Here is a 22,436-nt window from a genome sequence, read left to right as displayed (position 1 = left end):
CATACAAGACAACTTGTCTTTTATTAATGAGTAAGCAAACGAAGGCTCCTAATTTAGTCTGCTGACATATTCAGTTACATATTGTGTCCTTTTCCATTCTATTATTTTGTTAAAATTTTTAAGGAAAAGCAGTAGAAAATGAATTATTACTCTACTTGTTCATTTACTGTTAATATCTGCTTACTTTCTCTTTGACATGTTTTAACTACACTTCTGTTAAAATGTAATAACCATTTATTCTTCTCTTGTTTGGATGCTTGACATTACTTTTGGATGATACCACAAATTTGGGTATCAATCCGATATCAAGTAGTTACAGGATCACACATTGGTTATAATTTAAGTCCTCTTGTGTCCATGGACATATTTCCTGAGTTTATAAACAGAATATAAATCAAAAAGATGTTGTGATGACAAAAAATATTGATGTAATAATAGTAATATCGATTAGATACGCTCCTGTACTTGGTATCATTATAGTGGATTTCAGGTGTAGATCCACCTTTTCGTTTACATTTTGACGCCTAGGAGTTTCGGTGTGTAGTGAAGCATATTTAGCTATTCCTCGTCCTGGAGGGATGATACTTGTAAGAAACTTACTTTATTTGTCGCCATGGAGGCGAGGATTAGTGATCTAGAAGTAGCTAAAACACTGCAGACTGCGGATAGACTTTAGCCACTAGCTAGCCATGTCTTAAAGCACCTCTTCCTGAGGGTGTTTCAGTGTTATAACTTCACCTTTATTGTTGGTTTTTAAGCCAAAATGCGTCCGTTCTCCCCTTTTCTGACTACACACTGTGTCTGCTTGTAAGTACTCAGTGATTGTGTGCTGCCGAACATGCTCCTATGCTCGTAAACCAGCAATGACGCGACATGACGACGACGGGAGAGCTGGGTGGTGGTGGACCGGTACTTTTTAGAGGCGGTATAGTACCGAATATGATTCATTAGTATATTAAGGATACTATACTAATACTGGTATACCGTACAACCCTACACTGCACTATGCATGTCTTAATTAGTCCCTCCAGGAATGTCCACCTTATGATAACGCCAATTCCCACATATAGAGTACAACTAACCCCTGGAAAATATGCACGACCCTGCAAGTTTGTCCAAAGTCTGCAACCTTCTCGCATATTTTGGCCAATAAGCGTCTAATTAGGCCAATATAATTTGTATGTTTGTTTCTTGTGTTGACGAAGCAAAAACAACATGTAAAAAAATATCAAGTCTTTATTAATCAATGACAGAATTGTCGCCCTCCCGCATCGCTCAGACCTACTTCCTTTTCCTGGCTAGACAGCTAAGCCTTCTGGGTAATGCTGTATGTAAACATTGCATTATTGGCTTTATTTTAACAAAAAAATCTTCCGGTATATTATTGCAAGTTTATCCTTAAATAAAATAGTGAACATACAAGACAATTAGACTTTTAGTAGTAAGTAAACAAGTGAAGTGAAGTGAATTATATATATAAAGCGCTTTTTCTCTAGTGACTCAAAGCGCTTTACATAGTGAAACCCAATATCTAAGAAGTTACATTCAAACCAGTGTGGGTGGCACTGGGAGCAGGTGGGTAAAGTGATCTAGAAGTAGCTAAAACACTGCAGACTGCGGATAGACTTTAGCCACTAGCTAGCCATGTCTTAAGAAACCTCTCCCTGAGGGTGTTTCAGTGTTATAACTTCACCTTTATTGTTGGTTTTTAAGCCAAAATGCGTCCGTTCTCCCCTTTTCTGACTACACACTGTGTCTGCTAGTAAGTACTCAGTGAATGTGTGCTGCCGAACATGCTCCTATGCTCGTAAACCAGCAATGACGCGACATGACGACGACGGGAGAGCTGGGTGGTGGTGGACCGGTACTTTTTAGAGGCGGTATAGTACCGAATACGATCCATTAGTTTCGCGGTACTATACTAATACTATACCGTACAATAGAGATGCGCGGATAGGCAATTATATCATTCGCATCCGCATCTCCAAAGTCGTCATCCACCCGCCGTCCACCCGAACCAACATTTTATCAGGACCGTACCAGCCCACCAACCGCCTGCTGAAATACATCAGCGGTTGTCCGCATTTACCACTCACAGAGATATTTAAACCTGTTTCACAGAGTAATGAAGACAATTGGAGCCGCTAACGTTCCCGTGACTATCCAATAGCGTTCATCCTGATGACAAGAATATGGGCGTGCTGTGAAGCCATTGCCTTAGACACCTTCAACAACATGTACGAACCGATTGTTGGTCCAGCAACATGTTGTGTGCAGCTTCCGCAAGCTCACGTACAAGATTGAAAGGCATACTGGGTGATACAGAGTACACTGATGGTTGTGATATAAACAACTTTAACACTTACTAATATGCGCCACGCTGTGAAGCCACACAATACAAGATTGACAAACACATTTCGGGAGAACATCCTCACAGTAACACAACAAAAACGCAACACAACAAATACCCATAATCCTTTGTATTCATGACACTTCCTGAATAGATTTTACACCCCCGCGCCTCCAACCCCGCCCACCTTACCGACGCACTGGGTGGCTGGCGGGGTTTGCTGCTAGCGGGGTGTATAAAATAGTCAGGAATTGTCATGAATACAAAGGATTATGGGTATTTGTTGTGTTGCGTTTATGTTGTTTTACTGTGAGGATGTTCTCCCGAAATGTGTTTGTCGTTCTTAACTGGTGTGGCTTCACAGCATATTACTAAAAGTGTTAAAATTGTTTATATCACAACCATTAGTGTACTCTGTGTCACCCAGTATGCCTCGCAGTTGTGCGCGTGTGTCTGCAGAAGCCACACACAACATGTTGCAAGACTGAGAAGCAAATCGTACATGTTGTAGAAGGCGTTAAAGCCAATGGCTTCATAGCACGCCCTATTATTTGTAATCTAGGTGACTACCAGAAGTCATTCAAGAGAATAATAGCCTTTCTTGTTGATTTCTTCGATTTACGACACGGGTCTTAAATGGGACTTTGATTGGCAAAGGATACCAATCACAGAACCATGCATATCAAATATTTCCGGATCATTCAACCGCCAACCGCCCGAATCTAATTAAAATCTATTTTTTCGTCATGTCAACCGCCCGACCCGCGGTTTATCCGCGGACTCCGCGGATGAGACCGCAAAGCGCGCATCTCTACCGTACAACCTTAGGTTCTACCTGTTCTCCCTGCCTGCCTGCTCCGCTTGCTCGCTCGACACATGAACAATCAAAAAAAAGGGTTTCATCACCTGGCGATTAAACAGTAAAAGCAATTAATCTCTACACTCTTCTATATCCTCTCTTTTTTAAGTGATAAACCACAAATCTGTCAACTTTTTCTGGTCTCACGAGTCAATTTTGGAGACTCAAACACGAAATCAAGCGTGTTAACAGTTGGTTTTGTTTTTCATGTTGTTTTTTTGCTTAAATGTGTCTTTCCAACAATGACATGCACATGCGTCACGGCCAATTATGCCAATTGGATAATGGCATTTTGTAGTGCCCCCCCCCTCCTACCATAAATACATGGCAGTGTAATAATGCCTTTCTCTGTTGCGTTGACGTCAGAAGAATAAACGCTTAAATCATCAAGTTTAATGACTCCAAGTAATTCCAGAGAAGTAGATGACATTTTACAGCATTTACCGGCTAATAGTCCTGGTCAACTAGTTTGTGAGGAAGCTGTCCTGTGCTTGCTGAACTGTTAGCTGAAACAAGAAACAGAGAGAAATAATGTGATTTGGATTCCAAAATAAAAAGCACTGTGAGCATTAAATGGTCTTTATAATAACATTGAATAACTCAGACGGACACTCAGTGGATTTACCTGAGCTGAAAAGAGGCTCCTCCGTCTTTCTTCCACCATTCCTCTGATCAAAATCCATTCTGATTGGCTGGTGATGAACACTTGTTAGTGACCAAATTATTATTTTTGTTATTTACAGTACAAGCTGCACTTAGGGGTATGCAATGATGCATTGTGTGTAAACACACACACAATCAACTTTTAGCAGTTTAGGTAAGGCCTTCTCTGCTGGCCTAAAATAACCAGAAATCATGATCATAATTAAAGATAAGTATTTTTTAGTTTCCTTACCCTAAATAAAATGATTCATATTCTGTTCATGTCATTCTATGCTCCTTCCAGTGCTGTTGTTTTAAGGTTAGACTTTGTATCTGTCAGGCTTGTCCCTGACAGTTTGCTTGTGTTTTAGTTTTTCCTCTGTGTGTAGTATTTCCTTTCAACGCTCTTATTTTGTTTGTTTCCTGTCTTTCTCCCTGAGCGCTGTTTGTGTGTGTGTAGTATTTCCTGTCTTTAGTTCCTGTCAGCACTCTTATTTTGGTTCAGTTTCCTGTTTTTCTCCCTGAGTGCTGTGTCCCCTCAAATGCAGCTGATTGGCACCTGGCCACACCTGGTGTCAATCAGCCCACTCCTATTTAGACCTGTTTTCTCCTCCAGTCAGTGCTGGATTATTGTCATGTCGCTCCGGTTGTGTCGTTGCTATCTGTTGTGCCATGTTGTGTAGAGTCAATGCAGCATTGCGGTAAGCTATATTTCGGTAGCTGTTTGTAGCTTACTGTCTTTTTTTCCCTGCTTCCAGTTTTGTTTGTTCATAGCTAAGTTTGTTATCCGCCTCGTGCGCGCTTTTTTTTTTGTACCCTTTTGTTCGGTTTTTGTCTTAGTGTTTTATTAAATCATGTTTTCTCTTCATCTTGGGGTTCGTCACAAACTAACTGACAGTATCCAATGAGAATTCAGCTGGCTTGTGTTGCCATGCTGTACCAAATCTGGCCGGAGCCTTCAGAATCAACAATGTGGGCGTGAACAGATACATACAGTTGATAGACAATTGCGATCAGCCAATCAGATCACGATTTGTTTTCAGTAAGGCCTTCTAGCTGGCCTTACGCTGTGATTGGACACTCACTTGGGAGTACCAAGTGAGTGTCCAATCACAAGTTGCAAAAACAGGAACGGGCACCGGAACCATACGAGCCATGGAAAGCCACATAAAACTCACTGGTTCTCACAAAGAAGGAGAGCAAAATGTTGATTAGGTGGCAGCTATATATTTGCAAGGCCATTTTTAATAAGGATTCTTAAGAGAAACCACATCTTGTGAGACAATGTCGTCTGACACCGGAAGCTAAATGGTTTTCCCGCGACTTTCACCTGGATCAACCGACTACGACCGGTACCACTGGCTTATACTGAGTCTAATGGGTTCTACAAATTGTGAGTTCAAATATTTTATTACTTAAGTTTTTCATGTTTCATTTGTTTTATACAATTCTTTTAATTTTGACAGTACCACGTAAAATATGTTTAAATTGCTGAAGCAGCTTTATTGAATGTTAAACGCGCCGAAAAATTGTTTGTTGTGTCCACTGTTGAGGGGATTAAATGGCCAGTAGTTTGCCTTGGGTTTCTGTATATCATCTCCAGCCGTGTCCATGTGGTGACATAAATTACAGTATTTTGAGAGGTGAAGTTGGACTAAGTGGACCATCACTCAAGGTCTAGGTGAGAAACGCACGGCCCGCCACTGAGTTTAGGGATAAACACAATGACCTGAAGGTTTTGAACCATGGCCCAAACTTCACATTTAAGAGCAGTGGAAGATATGCAGTCTGCTGTGAGACCGAAGAGACAAACCCAGCTTCCTCTTAAGACTGCAAGACTACGGATCACTTGGTTTAGGAGGCTGCACATAGCTTTAGAGAACTTGCTTCCAGCCAATGCCACTGAACTGTTTTGCTATAAGATACTCATGGACAATCTTAGGTTAGAAGAAGCCAGGCTTATAGCTGACGCTTATTTCAACTTCCCAGCCCCATACACTAACTCCAAGATAGCCCTCCACAACAAAATTGGCCAACCACAACAACTCACCCTCAGAAAGATAGCTGGCGTCCTTGAGGCCCCCGAAGTTAGACGTGTTGACATTGCAGCATTTCAGAAGTTCTCCATTCAGAAACAGTCTCTTGTAGGCTTGCTGCAGACCATAGGTCCATTGGGGAAAATTGAAATGAACGTGGTTCCCATATCTAACCAAGCTCCCCACTGAAAAGTGTGCTCATTTTCGCCGACATCAGTTCAAGCAGTCGGGAACCAGCCACACGATGTGTGACCTGTCAAAATGGCTCTGTTGTGAGTAGTGGTGTAAAAGTTTTGACAGTTAAACAACTGAACACGCAAGCAAGGATGGGTCGAGCAGAAGGAATGACGGCTGTTCTAGCTAATGAGCAGTTACAGTCTTGCATGGTGCTGGCGAACTTGTAGCACCCCTAGACAACAAGAATAGATCGAATAAAGGCAAGTTTAAGGCCAACGCATAATGTGCCTACTGTGACACCGATGAACATTATCTCAGTCTGTGCAGTAAGGTCTTAAACTCTCCAAGGTTCAGCTCAAAGAGGGGATACAGGTCAATAAAATACTGCTGGCACTGCGCATGTGCCCATTTAGCTTCCCAAACATTAAAGAAGCCGTATCGCCTTTGCCAGAGCACACATCCCCTGGCCCTCTATGAGATCAACAGTAAGTCAGAGAGGGGAAACGAGGGAGTGGCTGCAAAACCAGAACGCTGTCTAGTTAGCTTCACCTCCAACAAAGTGCCCTGAACAAAGTAATGTTAGTCCCGATCCTCATCCACTACAGGGGACGGACTCTGAACAAGTTTGCGATCCTAAACGATGGATCTGAAAAAAATCAATGTTGTTACCAATGGGTGCCAAAGCTCTAGGCAAGAAGGGCATTACGAAAAATCTTCCTTTCCGCAGAGTAAGGCAGGACATCCAAATGCTTCCTGGATACACCGTGTCCTTCTTTGTCTCCTCAGTCATTAACCCTCCAAAAAAACATAAGATGGAAGGAGCATTCATCGCCTACCAGCTGCTTTAGCCACGTCAAGCACACTTACCCTGTAGAGAGTGCCTTCAGAAGAAATTCAGACACCTTTGTGACCTTCCCATAGCTGCCCTCAGATAAGCAGAGCCATCACTCCTAATATGCTCAAACCAGCCTCAGCTAGTCACGCCAGTAGAACCTGTCAGGCTCGGCCCACCTGGCAGCTCTGCTGATGTCTACACAAGACTGGGGTGAACCCTCCAAAGCCCGATCCGGTTCATGGAGCGGCCCACAAACTGTCCCATCTCTGTTCACTTCAGCTCCCCAAGTTTGAGGTATAGAAACATGTCAAAAGTTTGTGATAGATGGATTCAGCCTCCTACTGACCTGTAAGGAAAGTACTAAGATCGAAGCAAGACCAACTGGCGGTGGCTATTTTTGATGCTAAAACCATCCGCATGAAGGTCAGAGGCACCCAGAGGTATGCTACACCGCTGATTCTTTATCCCGACATACCCCTGCTTGCTTCCCCTAAAGACTCTTGTCGTGCCGTTGCTGCGAAGCACCCAACAGCACCTCCTAAAGGACCCAAAACAGGCTAAGGCCTATAAAAGGGAGATACAGAAACTAATCCATATCGGTATTGTGCTTGAAGTTCCCCAAGAGATCCCCCAACAGGAAGAGTGGTATATCCTTCACCATCTTGTCAGCCACAATGGGAAGTTCTGTCTCGTCTTCAACTGCTCCCACCAGTACTTTGGACAGTCTCGAAACCAGCTACTACTAGCTGCTCCTACCCTGGAAATTTCTTTGCTCAGGATCCTGTTGAGATTTTGTGAAAGTGGATGAACACCCTATGGGTTGTACTTGTACTTGTATAGCGCTTTTCTACCTTCAAGGTACTCAAAGCGCTTTGACACTACTTCCACATTTACCCATTCACACACACATTCACACACTGATGGAGGTGTTTGAATGGCAAGTATTTCCTGTGCCCTGCATTGCCATGCAGAATAATACAACCAACCTAAAAATTACCTCAAGTTTTCTTTAAAGAACTGTTTTAATATCAAAAATTGTCTCCAAATCTTGGACACCCAAGATGAAGCAAAGTCACTCGTTAATCCTCTCCGAACCCTTCCAGCCACAGCAAGGTTTGACTTGCACCTATGGGCGCCCGCAATGATGAAAATGTCTTGAGTCATCTCCCACAAGAATCAGAGAGCCTGGACAAGGTGTTAGCCCAAAACAATTCCAACCCCCAGGAATCCACCCTTGGACTTTTTTGGAACTGGGAGACGGACTCTTTGAGCTACAAACACACACAGACCTGTGAAATATGAAGCGCCAACTCTGAGAAACATTTACAAAGTCCTTTCCTCCCAATATGATTCCTTTGTTACCTGATGCCTTACTCCAATCGGGCAAAGCTTATTGTACGGCAATTATGGGATAAGCAGTGTAGCTGGGATCACACAAATCTGCCCTATGAACTTGTGCAAGCCTGGTCCAGTTAGGAAGCTGAACCTGAATGTTTGTCTTGTTTTTATATACTCCCCTGATGTTTCCCAAGGTGCTGTGTTGGAAAGTGCCACATGTGGTTCAAATTTTCACGGATGCCTCAGAACAAGATGGGGATGGTCAGATTCACATATTCTTTCTCCTCGCCCGGTCCCGTGTGGCTCCCAAACGCATGCAGTCCTTCCCACACGTGGACATCTGTGTGGCTCCGGTAGCAGCGCAGCTCGCCCATCTTCATTAGAAGGCACTGACCCTGGCAGTGACCCAGATGGTGCTCTGGTCCGACTCCACGACAGTATTAACATGGTTACAATTCCAGTCCTGCTACTACAAAATCTTTGTGGAGACAAAAGTAGCTTAGAATCCAAGAGCTTACACAGAAAGGTACCTGGCGCTATGTACACTCCGCCAACAACCCCGCAGACGACTGAGAGCTCTCATTTAACCTAGCAGATGGTCACAAGGCCATCCCTTCCTTGGTCAAGACCCGGACACCTGGCTGGAGAGGCCTAGCAAACAGCCCCGGGAGGACCTAACAGAGACCTGGAAAGCTACCTTCTGCGCCCGGATGGTTACCTTGCCTACAAGCTCCAGTGACAAAGTGGCACTTAGATGGGGATCCATGGACAGAAGTCCTTCAAATCCCCTCCAAGTGCTGAAGAGACAGTAGTGTTGCTGCAGGTACAACAACAATTGCTTCCTGAGGACTACAAGCTGCTAGCAAAGGGAAATCCTTTCTCATCCAATTACTTATCTTACGCCCTGAATTGGAGATAAGAGTGGGCGGTCAGCTGTGGCGTTCAGAAGGCCTTAGTGACTTTACACTACATCCAGTTGTTCTGAATCCATTCCATTTTATCACTCGGCTACTCTTTCAGAATTACGACATGATGTGATCTACTCAGTGGCCTAGTGGTTAGAGTGTCCGCACTGAGATCGGTAGGTTGGGAGTTCAAACCCCGGCCGAGTCATACCAAAGACTATAAAAATGGGACCCATTACCTCCCTGCTTGGCACTCAGCGTCAAGGGTTGGAATTGGGGGTTAAATCACCATAAATGATTCCCGGGCGCGGCACCGCTGCTGCCCACTGCTCCCCTCACCTCCCAGGTGGTGGACAAAGGGATGGGTCAAATGCAGAAGACAAATTTCGCCACACCGAGTGTTTATGTGATAATCATTGGTACTTTAACTTTAACTTAACTTTAACTTCACCAACCTGGTCCAGAGTGGGACTACACTGAGTTGCGGCTGTCCACCTGTGTTGAATGTCAATGCTGGAGAGCCCAGCCATCCGTTCCCCGTGACTATTTAAGCCAGCGTTCTACTCCATGGGCGTAGACTGTTTTGGGGCCGATGCTGGTCAAAGTGGCCAGACATCACGTCAAACACTAGGGAATAATCTTTAAGTTTCTGACGACCCGTGCCATCCATTTGGATCTTCTGAGGAGCATGGATTACGGACACTTTTCTGATGGCTCTGCGGAGATTCATTGCCACGCGTGGAACCCCAGCAGAGTTGTGGTCCGACTAGGGGACCAACATTAAGAGTTCACCAACATGGCTCCCACACTACAACAGCTTTCATGCCAAAGTATTAAACTATGTTTTATTCCAACAGTGGCCCTTACTTCAGGGAGCGAAAAATCGGTTCCGTGAAGATTGCCCAGTACACCTGTGTAGGAGACCAACCGACCAACGAGGAAGTGCTGCTCACTGTATTCCTGAAAGGAGAGTTCATCCTGAACTCAAAACCATTGGTCTACGTCTCTGCTGTTATGGCCGATGCTGACCCTGTGACTCCAAATAGTCGGCTGCAGGCGGCCGGATGGATTGCTCCCTCAAGTTGTGTACCACAAGACTGAACTTCTGAATCGCAAGCATTGGCGGCATTTCCAGGTGCTTGCTGACCAATTCTGAACTAGACTAATCATTGAACACCTCCTTACCCTGCAGATACGGCAAAAGTGGCATTCTCCAACCCCAGAGCTCCTTGAGAGAGCAGTCGTCATGTCAGTGGACCCTCACCTGCCCAGAGCTTCATGGCCCATTGTACGGATCACCCAGATTCACAGGTGGGATAAATATTAGATCAGATGATGTGGATATTTAGGATCATGTCGCTCACCTATTGAGGCTCCGATCCCTTCTATTGGTAAAGGACTAGACTTTCTTACCCTCTGTTGAGAAGCCTTTATTTGGTAGCAAATGCGCTAAGCACATTTGGGGGTACCTGTGATAAAGGCGAAGCCATTGTTTGTTTTCTTGTGAAGTCGCGTGATGATCTCGCGTTGTTTGATTAGGTTTCCGGTTTCCGGCTGCAAGAGGCACGCACTTTCAATGAGGCAGTTTAAGCTCCTTTTTAAAACTCCTGGTTATGTTTAGCGCTGAAGTCACTCCATTCCTATAATTAAAAATATATTACAGAGCAATCACCATCAGCTGAAATAAAGTCACTGGAGAATATATGGATTCTCATCGCTTCCTTCCTGTTTTCTGTTCCTCAGGGCGCTGGTCTTGAACTGGGTAAGAAGCTACTTAACCAACAGGAAGCAATACGTTAAGCTAAATGGGTTATATTTGTATAGCACTTTTCTACCTTCAAGGTACTCAAAGCGCTTTGACACTATTTCCAAATTCACCCATTCACACACACTCACATACATCACACACTGATGGCGGGAGCTGCCATCCAAGGCCCTAACCACAAACCATCAGGAGCAAGGGTGAAGTGTCTTGGTAAGCAAACACACGTCTAGACCGCTAAATATATCTTGCAGCATACCCCAGGGATCAATACCGGGACCAAAATTGTTTAATCTTATATAAACGACATTTGGTACGTTGCAAGGGACTCAAGGTTATTAATATTTACAGATGACATGATCGCATTTTGTTCAGGAAAGAACACACAGAAACTAATACGAATAATAACAGAGACAAAGCAAAATATGTTAGGGACCAAAAATTACTACATCTTCTACTCTTTGCTGCTCGCTAGTGTTACTATATCAAGTTATTGTGTAGAAATGCGGGAAAATCATTACAAAAGTACAATTCGTTCACTAACCGTGTTATAAAAAACGTCAGTGGGAATAATAAGTTTATAATAATAAGTTTGACTGTTCTTGATAGCCAATGTTATGACATTGACCATCAAGAACATTCAAACTCTATTTATTAAGTCAAAAATATTGAAATTCAAGGACATGGTGCATTTGCAAACAGCTAAAAGTAGGCACAAAGCAAACAATAACCTGCACCCAAGAAAATACTCTGCATTTCTTCTCAACCAGAGAGGTGAACTATAACCTTAAAGAAACATCTAACTTCAACACTCTGTATGCACGTCAGGGTTTCCCACACATTCATTTATTTGTGGTGGTCCGCCACGAAAGAATTACGGCCGCCACAAATAGAAAAATTAGAAAAAAAAATTTTTTGAATTTTTTGGTGGCTTTTGACTCGCTCGACCGCTCATAAAAGCAATGGGACTCTGTCTGTGAATGGAGCTTGTACTTACATATTATATAAATATTATATAAATATGTATATAAATATTTACATAAAGTGTTGTAATTATATTCCAACTCCGCGTTCTTCTTGGTCATCGCCGCCGCTGCCACCACTGCCATCCCCCTTTCCCCCGGCGGCCGACCACACCACCACAAATAGATGCCTGACCTGTGGGAAACCCTGCACGTACATCCCTTAAAACCTTTAGTATATCAGTATGTGGGATTGAATTATGGAAGTGATTAAGTAAAGAAGTCAAACAATGAACTATTATGATCAAGTTTAAGGAGCTGTAGAAACTACAAGTGTTTACCAAAGTTCAAAGAAGAGAATCCTGATAAACATCATGAACCTTGAGATAATCTTACTCATTATGTGAATCAAAATTTATAAGAAACTATTTACTCATGACAACTTAATTGATTATTTAATTTGCTGTTTACTATTTCTACTTTTGTTTGTGACATTACATTGTTACATTAATTGTTACAAATCGAGCACAGGATGTGAACAAACGTTCTGTTGAGAAACTGTACAGCAGTGATGTACTACTGTACAAAACCCAAAACCAGTGAAGTTAGCAAGTTGTGTAATTCATAAATAAAAACAGAATACAATGATTTGCAAATCTTTTTCAGCTTTTTTTGCAAATATTAGCTCATTTGGATTTTGATGCGTGCAACATGTTTCAAAAAAGCTGGCACTATTGGCAAAAAAGACTGGGAAAGTTGAGGAATGCTCATCAAACACTTATTTGGAACATCCCACAGGTGAACAAGCTGATTGGGAACAGGTGGGTGCTATGATTGGGTATAAAAGCAGCTTCCATGACATACTCAGTCATTCACAAAACAAGGATGGGGGCGAGGGTCACCACTTTGTGAACAAACGTGTGGGCAAATTGTTCAACAGTTAGACAAGCTATTGCAAGGAATTTAGGGATTTCACCAGCCGTAATATCATCAAAAGGTTCAGACAATCTGGAGAAAAAACTGCACGTAAGCGATGATATTACGCACCTTCGATGCCTCTGGCAGTACTGCATAAAAAAGCGACATTGTGTAAAGGACATCACCACATGGGCTATGGAACACGTCAGAAAACTACTGTCAGTAACTACAGTTGGTCACTACATCTGTAAGTGCAAGTTAAGACTCTACTATGCAAAGCAAAAGCCATTTATCAACAACACCCAAAAACGCAGCCGGCTTGGCTGGGCCCGAGCTCATCTAAGATGGACTGATGCAAAGCGGAAAAGTATTCTGTGGTCTGAAGGGTCCACATTTCAATTTTCTTTTGAAAAACTATGAACGTTGTGTCCTCTGGACCAAAGAAGAAAATAACCATCCAGATTGTTCTAGGCGCAAAGGTTTTGGGTTTTGTATATTTTACAAGTCATATTATTAGTTTTTTAAATGTACTAATGCTGTTACCACATTAAACCTCTCAAATCCCGAAGTCCTGTGGCGCCAAACATTTATCTTTACCAAATACCAGAACAAAGACCCATGGTGAAGTGGCATTTAGCCACTATGGCCTCCATCTGTGTAACAACCTTACTGATTTAATTTGCTTCACTAAATTTGTCAATGGAGCATATTTGCCAAACCTCCCGCTTTTCCCGGTAGACTCCCCAATTTCAGTGCCCCTCCCGAAAATCTCCCGGGGCAACCATTTTCCCGAGTTTCTCCCGAAAATTTCCACCCGGACATCAATGTTTAGCATCCTCTCTCAACTGAAAAGGAGACTATTTTGTGTGTCTCCGTTATCCATATGTTTATCTATAACCCATAAAGTAGGCAGGCACTGAGCTATTTCTCGGGTGTGTTTATTCCAGCCGGCACTTTAATAAACTTACACAGAACATCCGGATTACCATCATGCATTGCTTCAAAATTACGGCAAATAGTAATTTCCAAAAAACATAACAGAGACGAAGCAGAAGAATGAAGAAGAGACATGGCGACGACAAGTAAGAAGAAGAAGTACGCTTGCGAGTTCCAAAATGATTAGAAAAAAATTATTTCAGTTCATCCAGGACAGCTCGAAGGGGAAGGAGTATGCTGCCTGCAAATTTTGTAGATCAGACTTCTCCATTCAACACAGTGGTCGAACGGATAAACTCATTCATGAATGGATTATTTGTGTTAAATGTAAATATAAACGGAATACAATGATTTGCAAATCCTTTTCAACCCATATTCAGTTGAATATGCTACAAAGACAACATATTTGATGTTCAAACTGATAAACATTTTTTTTTTTTTGCAAATAATCATTAACTTTTGAATTTGATGCCAGCAACAAGTGACAAAGAAGTTGGGAAAGGTGGCAAAAAATACTGATAAAGTTGAGGAATGCTCATCAAACACTTATTTGGAACATCCCACAGGTGTGTAAGCTAATTGGAAACAGGTGGGTGCCATGTTTGGGTATAAAAACAGCTTCCATGAAATGCTAAGTAATTCACAAACAAGGATGGAGTGAGAGTCCCCACTTTTAAAGAAAATTTCGAACAGTTTTAGAACATTTCTCAACGAGTTATTGCAAGGAATTTAGGGATTTTACCATCTGCGGTCCGTAAAATCATCAAAAGGTTCAGTGAATCTGGAGAAATCACTGCACGTAAGCGATGATATTACGGACTTTTGATCACTCAGGCGGAACTGCATCAAAAACCGACATCAGTGTGTAAAGGGTATCACCACATAGGCTCAGGAACACTTCATAAAACCCCTGTCAGTAACTACAGTTGGTCGCTACATCTGTAAGTTCAAGTTAAAACTCTACCATGCAAAGCCAAACCCATTTATCAACAACATCCGGAAACGCCGTCGGCTTGGCTGGGCCCGAGCTTACCTAAGATGGACTGAAGTAAAGTGGAAAGGGGTTCTGTGGTCCGACAAGTCCACATTTCAAATTATATGTGAAAACAGAGGACGTGGTGTCCTCCAGAACAAAGAGGAAAATTACCATTCGGATTGTTATAGGCGCAAAGTTCAAAAGCCAGCATCTGTGATGGTATGGGGGTGTGTTAGTGCCCAAGGCATGGGTAACTTACACATCTGTGAAGGCACCATTAATGCTGAAAGGTCCATACAGGTTTTGTAGCAACATATGTTGCCATCCAAGCAATGTTATCATGGACGCCCCTACTTATTTCAGCAAGCCAAGTATTACAACAGCGTGGCTCAGTAAAAAAAGAGTGCGGGTACTTTGCTGGCCCGCCTGCAGTCCAGACCTGTCTCCCATCGAAAATGTGTGGCACATTATGAAGCGTAAAATACGACAGCGGATACCCCGGACTGTTGAACGACTGAAGCTCTACATAAAACAAGAATGGGAGAGAATTCCACTTTCAAAGCTTCAACAATTAGTTTCCTCAGTTCCCAAACGTTTGAGTGTTGTTAAAAGAAAAGGTGACGTAACACAGTGGTGAACATGCCCTTTCCCAACAACTTTGGCACGTGTTGCAGCCATGAAATTCTAAGTTAATTATTATTTGCAAAAAAAATAAAGTTTATGAGTTTGAACATCAAATATCTTGTCTTTGTAGTGCATTCAACTGAATATGGGTTGAAAAGGATTTGCAAATCATTGTATTCCGTTTAGATCTACATCTAACACAATTTCCCAACTCATATGAAAACAGGGTTTGTTTATGTATATACATATGTGTATATATATACATATGTATATATATTTATAAGAAATACTTAAAAATATATACACCCCCTGCTACCTACCACCACCACCTCAACACCCCTCCTCCCCAATCCCCCAAATTCAGGGGTCTCAAGGTTGGCAAGTATGCAATGGAGTTACAGTATCTATTAATATTCATATAGTGCACTGCAAGTAGACACAAAACGTATTAAAAATAATAAAAAATTCTAAAAAAAAACAATGCATGCTAAACCCTAACTCTATAACTACATGTGCCAGTGTACTACTTGATACTTGCTAATAATATCAATGGTCAGAAGGACGCAACATGCTAACATATTATTACAAAAACACAAAAAGATGTAAGAAAAATTGGTTTTGCATAATATAAACCTTTTGAGTGCTTGAAAATGAAGAAAATCTATTCGCAAATAATCAATTTGGTTCTTTGAGTCTTGGGGTCATAAACGAAAAACATTAAAGCCAATGACCGATGTGGTAATTAAAAAGGTTGCAGGCATTAAAATACTCTAATCACAGAGAGAATGTTTTCGAAAGGGCCACTGAAGACTAAATCTGACAAAAAATGGTCACAAAGATTAATTTGAGCTCCCATCTCTGGAGGAAAAGTGCCAGCATTGTGGGAGAACGAGGAAACTAAAGTGGGTTTTTGAAGGCAGGCTATTTCCAGCGAAGCACAGATAAGAGTTTTATGGTGGCCAAAAGGCGACTCAACTGGAGCTACCAAGCTGCTTAATGCAGATTATTTCTTTGATGTTCTGGTTATGCTTACTTAGCATTCCGTCAAGGAACTCACCGGGCATCTTCAGGATTTGAACATTTAAAAAAAAACGCATTCAAACAATTAGACTTTACTTCTTTTAGATTATGCGCACAGTGCAAATGTAAGTATTTTTAAATGCGCAAAATGGAAGACTTTAGGCCTGATCTATCGATCCATCCATCCATCTTCTTCCGCGTATCCTAGGTCGGGTCGCAGGGACTTTCTTCTCCCCAGCCACTTCGTCCAGCTCTTCCCGGGGGATCCCAAGGCTTTCTCAGCCCAGCCGGGAGACATAGTCTTCCCAACGTGTCCTGGGTCTTCCCTGTGGCTCCCTACCGGTCGGATGTGCCTGAAACACCTCCCTAGGGAGGCATTCGGGTGGCATCAGGACCAGATCCCTGAACCACCTCATCTGGCTCCTCTCGATGTGGAGGAGCAGCGGCTTTACTTTGATCCCCTCCCGGATGGCAGAGCTTCTCACCCTATCTCTAAGGGAGAGCCCCGCCACGCGGCGGAGAAAACTCATTTTGGCCGCTTGTACCCGTGATCTTATCCTTTTGGTCATGACCCAAAGCTCATGACCATAGGTGAGGATGGGAACGTAGATCGACCGGTAAATTGAGAGCTTTGCCTTCTGGCTCAGCTCCTTCTTCACCACAACGGATCGATACAGCGTCCGCATTACTGAAGACGCCGCACCGATCCGCCTGTCGATCTCACGATCCACTCCTCCCTCACTCGTGAACAAGACTCCTATGTACTTGAACTCCTCCACTTGGGGCAGGGTCTCCTCCCCAACCTGTAGATGGCAACCATGGACTCGGACTTGGAGGTGGTGATTCTCATCCCAGTCGCTTCACCCTCGGCTGCAAACCGATCCAGTAAGAGCTGAAGATCCTGGCCAGTTGAAGCCATCAGGACCACATCATCTGATCTTGTCTGATCGACTAAGATCCAAATAACACACGCTAAGTAATTTGCGTGTTGTATGTGATTTACTACGACTAAAAACTGGTCCATACGGCCTTATAGACTCCCTTTTTAGACCAGTTGATCTGCCGTTTCTTTTCTTTTTTTCCTATGTCCCACTCTCCCTTGTGGAGGGGGTCCGGTCCGATCCGGTGGCCATGTACTGCTCGCCTGTTTATCGGCTGGGGACATCTCTGCGCTGCTGATCCGCCTCCGCTTGGGATGGTTTCCTGCTGGCTCCGCTGTGAACGGGACTCTCGCTGCTGTGTTGGATCCGCTTTGGACTGAACTCTCGCGACTGTGTTGGATCCATTATGGATTGAACTTTCACAGTATCATGTTAGACCCGCTCGACATCCATTGCTTTCCTCCTCTCCAAGGTTCTCATAGTCGTCATTGTCACCGACGTCCCACTGGGTGTAAGTTTTCCTTGCCCTTATGTGGGCCTACCGAGGATGTCGTAGTGGTTTGTGCAGCCCTTTGAGACACTAGTGATTTAGGGCTATATAAGTAAACATTGATTGATTGATTGATTGATTGATTATTAAAATGAAGTGTTTGCATGCACAATGCAGCTATCACCATGGAGAGACTCGATATTTGACTGCAAATTCATATTATACTCCTACCTGTAGCCTTTTCAATCAATCAATCAATCAATATTTGTTTATATAGCCCTAAATAAGTTGTGTCTCAAAGGGCTGCACAAACCACAACGACATCCTCGGTAGAGCCCACAAAACTCACCCCAGTGGGACCAAAAGCAATGGATGTCGAGCGGTTTTTGCTGTTTTCAAACATTTACTCATTTTTCTGGGCATTTTTGTAGCAGTCCATCCACAATGGAACCCACTTTTTTTTTTTTTTTTTGCATGTGTTCATGTGTTCACACGCAAGAAAATGCATATTGCAAGATTGTTTACATACAGCAGAGGCCAAAAGTTGGGAAAAAACACCTTCTCCTCATTGAATGTGGTTTCTTCATTTTCATGACTATTTACATTGTAGATTGGGACGGTATAGCTGGGTTGGTAGAGTGGCCGTGCAAGCAACTTGAGGGTTCCAGGTTCGATCCCCGCTTCCGCCAACCTAGTCACTGCCGTTGTGTCCTTGGGCAAGACACTTTACCCACCTGCTCCCAGTGCCACCCTCACTGGTTTAAATGTAACTTAGATATTGGGTTTCACGATGTAAAAGTGCTTTGAGTCACTAGAGAAAAGCGCTATATAAATACATTGTCACTGAAGGCATCAAAACTATGAATGAACACATGTGGAGTTATGAACCTAACAAAAAAGGTGGTGAAATAACTGAAAACATGTTTTATATTCTAGTTTCTTCAAAATAGCCACCCTCTGATTACCTTTTTGCACACTCTTGGCATTCTCATGATGAGCTTCAAGCACACCTTGAAGTGAAAACCATTTCAGGTGACTACCTCTTGAATCTCATCGAGAGAATGCCAAGAGTGTGCAAAAGCAGTAATCAGGGCAAAGGGTGGCTATTTTGAAGAAACTAGAATATAAAACATGTTTTCAGTTATTTCACCTTTTTCTGTTAAGTACATAACTCCACATGTGTTCATTCATAGTTTTGATGCCTTCAGTGACAGTCTACAACATGGGTATCAAACTCAACTACAGAGTGGGCCAACATTTAAAACTGAACAAAGCCGCTGGCCGAGGTTGAACAAATTAACCTTCTAATAGGGACACAAACAAGTTTTGCATTGAATATTGAACAAGCAAGGCTTATATAACTTTATAGTGACATGCAAAATCGAGTTTCAAATAATAATAATAAAAAAATATCAATGGCATATCAAATAAAATAAAAATACAAATTGAATGCCTCTTTTCGGCGACGGGTGGGGCGGGGTTTGGTGGTAGCGGGGGTGTTGTATATTGTAGCTTCCCGGAAGAGTTAGTGATGCAAGGGGTTCTGGGTATTTGTTCGGTTGTGTTTATGTTGTGTTTATGTTGTGTTACGGTGCGGATGTTCTCCCAAAATGTGTTTGTCATTCTTGTTTGCTGTGGGTTCACAGTGTGGCGCATATTTGTAACAGTGTTAACCTTGTTTATACGGCCACCCTCAGTGTGACCTGTATGGCTATTGACCAAGTATGCCTTGCATACACTTGTGTGTGTATATGAGCCCGATATATTATGTGAGTCGGCCGGCACGCTGTTTGTATGGAGGAAAAGCGGACGTGGCGACATGTAGAGAACGCCAAAGGCAGTGTTTTACTGCCCACCCCCAATATTATTGTCCGGGTGGAAATCGGGAGAAATTTGGGAGGGCCACTGAACTTCGGGAGTCTCCCGGGAACATTGGGAGGGTTGACGAGTATGAGTATCAGCGGTGAATGCGGTGTTACAGCGGCGGGCCAGCTCTAATGTTAATTTGATATTACCTCAAGGGCCAAATGAAATTACACGGCGGGCCAAATAAGGCCCGTGGGTCAGAGAGTTTGACACCCATGGTCTACAAGGTAAATAGTCACGAAAATAAAGAAAATGCATTGAATGAGAAGGTGTGTCCCAACTTTTGGCCTGTGTATGTATATATATATATATATATATATATATATATATATATATATATATATATATATATACATATATATACACAGTAGGGTGAAGAAGTATTTAGTCAGTCACCAATTGTGCAAGTTCTTCCACTTCAAAAGAGGAGAGAGGCCTGTAATTCTCATCATAGGTATACCTCAACTATGAGAGACAAATGAGAAAAAAATATCCCAAAAAAAATCACAATATAGGATTTTTAAATAATTTTTTTGCAAATTATATTGGGAAATACGTATTTGGTCCATAACAAAGGTCCATGTCAATACTTTTTATATACCCTTTGTTGGCAATGACAGAGGTCAAACGTTTTCTGTAAGTCCAGGTTTTCACACACTGTTGCTGGTGTTTTAGCCCATTCCTCCACGCTGGTCTCCTCGAGGGCAGTGACTTTTTGAGGCTGTCATTGGCCAACACAGACTTTCAACTCCCTCCAAAGATTTTCTATGGGGTTGAAAGCTGGAGTCTGGCTAGGCCACTCCTTCAAATGCTTCTTACGAAGCCATTCGTTCGCCCCGGCGGTGTGTTTGGGATCATTGTTATCTTAAAGACCCTGCCACGGTTCATCTTCAATGCCCTTGCTGATAGGAGGTTTTCACTCAAAGTCTCAAAATACATTCATTCTTTTCTTTACACGGATCCATCGTCCTGGTCCTTTTGCAGAAAAACAGCCCCAAAACATGATGTTTTCAACCCCAGACTTCACAGTAGGTATGGTGCTCTTTGGATGCAACTCAGCACTCCTTCTCCTGCATGCCTTACCAAAGAGTTCTATTTTGGTTTTATCAGACTATATGACATTCTCCCAATACTTTTCTGGATCATCCGCATGCTCTCTAGCAAACTTCAGACGGGCTAAAGCAGGGGGACATGTCTATCACTGCAGAATTTGAGTCTCTAGTGTGTTACTGATGGTAGCCTTTGTTACCTTGGTCCCAGCTCTATGAAGATAATTCACTCGGTCACCCTGAGTGATTAAAGGATTTTTGCTCACAGTTCTTGTCATCAAATCTTGACCCCACGTGGTGAGATCTTGCGTGGAGCCCCAGATCAAAGGAGACTATCAGTGGTCTTGTATGTCTTCCCTTTTCCAATAATTGCTCCCACAGTTGATTTCTTCACACCAAGGTGTTTACTTATTGCAGATTCAGTCTTTCCCAGCCAGGTGCAGGTCTACAATTTTGTTTCTGGTGTCCTTTGACAGCTCTTTTGGTCTTGGCCGTAGTGGAGTTTGGAGTGTGACTGTTTGAGGTTGGGGACAGGTGTCTTTTATATTGAGTGGAGGTCAGAGGAGCCTCTTAAAGAAGAAGTTATGGGTCTTGTTTGTTTGTAGGTGACCAAATACTTATTTTACAGAGGAATTTACCAATGAATTAATAAACAAATACTACAATGTGATTTCTTGGATTATTTTCCCCCATTCTGTCTCTCAAAGTTGAGATAGATTGATAGTACTTTATTGATTCCTTCAGGAGAGTTCCTTCAGGAAAAGTATAAAGGAAAGTTATACTTATGATGAAAAATACAAGCCTCTCTCATCTTTTCAAGAGGGAGAACTTGCACAATTGGTGGCTGACTAAATACGTTTTTGCCCCAATGTATACAGTATACACAAACACACACACACACACATACACACACACACATATATATATTATATATATATATACATATATTAGGGGTGTAACGGTACATGTATTTGTATTGAACCGTTTCGGTACGGGGGTGTACCGAACAAGTTTTTAAGCTAAAGTCTTAACAAGCTGCTTTGCTTCTTCTGCCTCTGTCTCAGCACCCAGCATTGTCCCACCCACACAACCATCTGATTGGTTACATATATAGCGGTAACAGCCATTCAGCAGTGTGTATTCAGAGCGGTAACAGCCAATCAGCAGTGCGTATTCAGAGCGCATGTAGTTTAGCAAGTGAGCATAAGACAGCGTACTCTCCCCAAATGATAATAAACACCTCCCAGTCAACTACTACTAACATCACTATGAGCCCGTTGACCTTCGAGAAACTTAAACTGCAGCTCAGCTCGCTCGCAGTTCTGGCTTGAGGTGTAGGCTAATTAGCTTTTAGCATAACGTTAGCTCATTTTGCGGCGTGTATGTGTGTGTTTTACGGACAGAGAGCTTTGAATGGCAGGGTCCCTGCTATCACATGTTGATAAAAATATAACATTGACATAATAAAAATCAACTCCAGGCTTCCCAAATGCTGTGATAAATTAAGCATGATGAGTTGACTTGAAATGGTTTAATGTTGCACTTTTTATATGTAGAAGAAAAGTTTTGTCATTTTATTAAATCTGAGCAACAATTTGAGGCAGTTTAATGTGGATTAACGTGGGCAGAACTATTATAGTGTTCCCAATGTTAAAAGGATAAAGCCATTGTTTACAAATTTGGTAAATAAATAACCAAAAAGTTTATATTTTGTACCGAAAATGAACTGAACCGTGACCTCTATACCGAGGTACATACCGAACCGAAATTTTTGTGTAACGTTACACCCCTAATATATATATATATATAT

General features: G+C 42.5%; 1 protein-coding gene across 1 annotated transcript in view; it reads right to left on the bottom strand.

Moving 5' to 3' along the window:
- Positions 1 to 22,436, bottom strand: part of npr2 (natriuretic peptide receptor 2) — a 201,132-nt gene that overhangs the window by 113,133 nt on the left and 65,563 nt on the right. The gene's annotated exons all lie outside the window — the stretch shown is intronic.

The sequence above is a fragment of the Nerophis ophidion genome, linkage group LG17, assembly GCF_033978795.1.
Source record: "Nerophis ophidion isolate RoL-2023_Sa linkage group LG17, RoL_Noph_v1.0, whole genome shotgun sequence".
Classification (NCBI taxonomy): Eukaryota; Metazoa; Chordata; class Actinopteri; order Syngnathiformes; family Syngnathidae; genus Nerophis; species Nerophis ophidion.
Note: the sequence above shows the minus strand (reverse complement) of the source record. Positions and strands in the feature narration are given on the sequence as shown.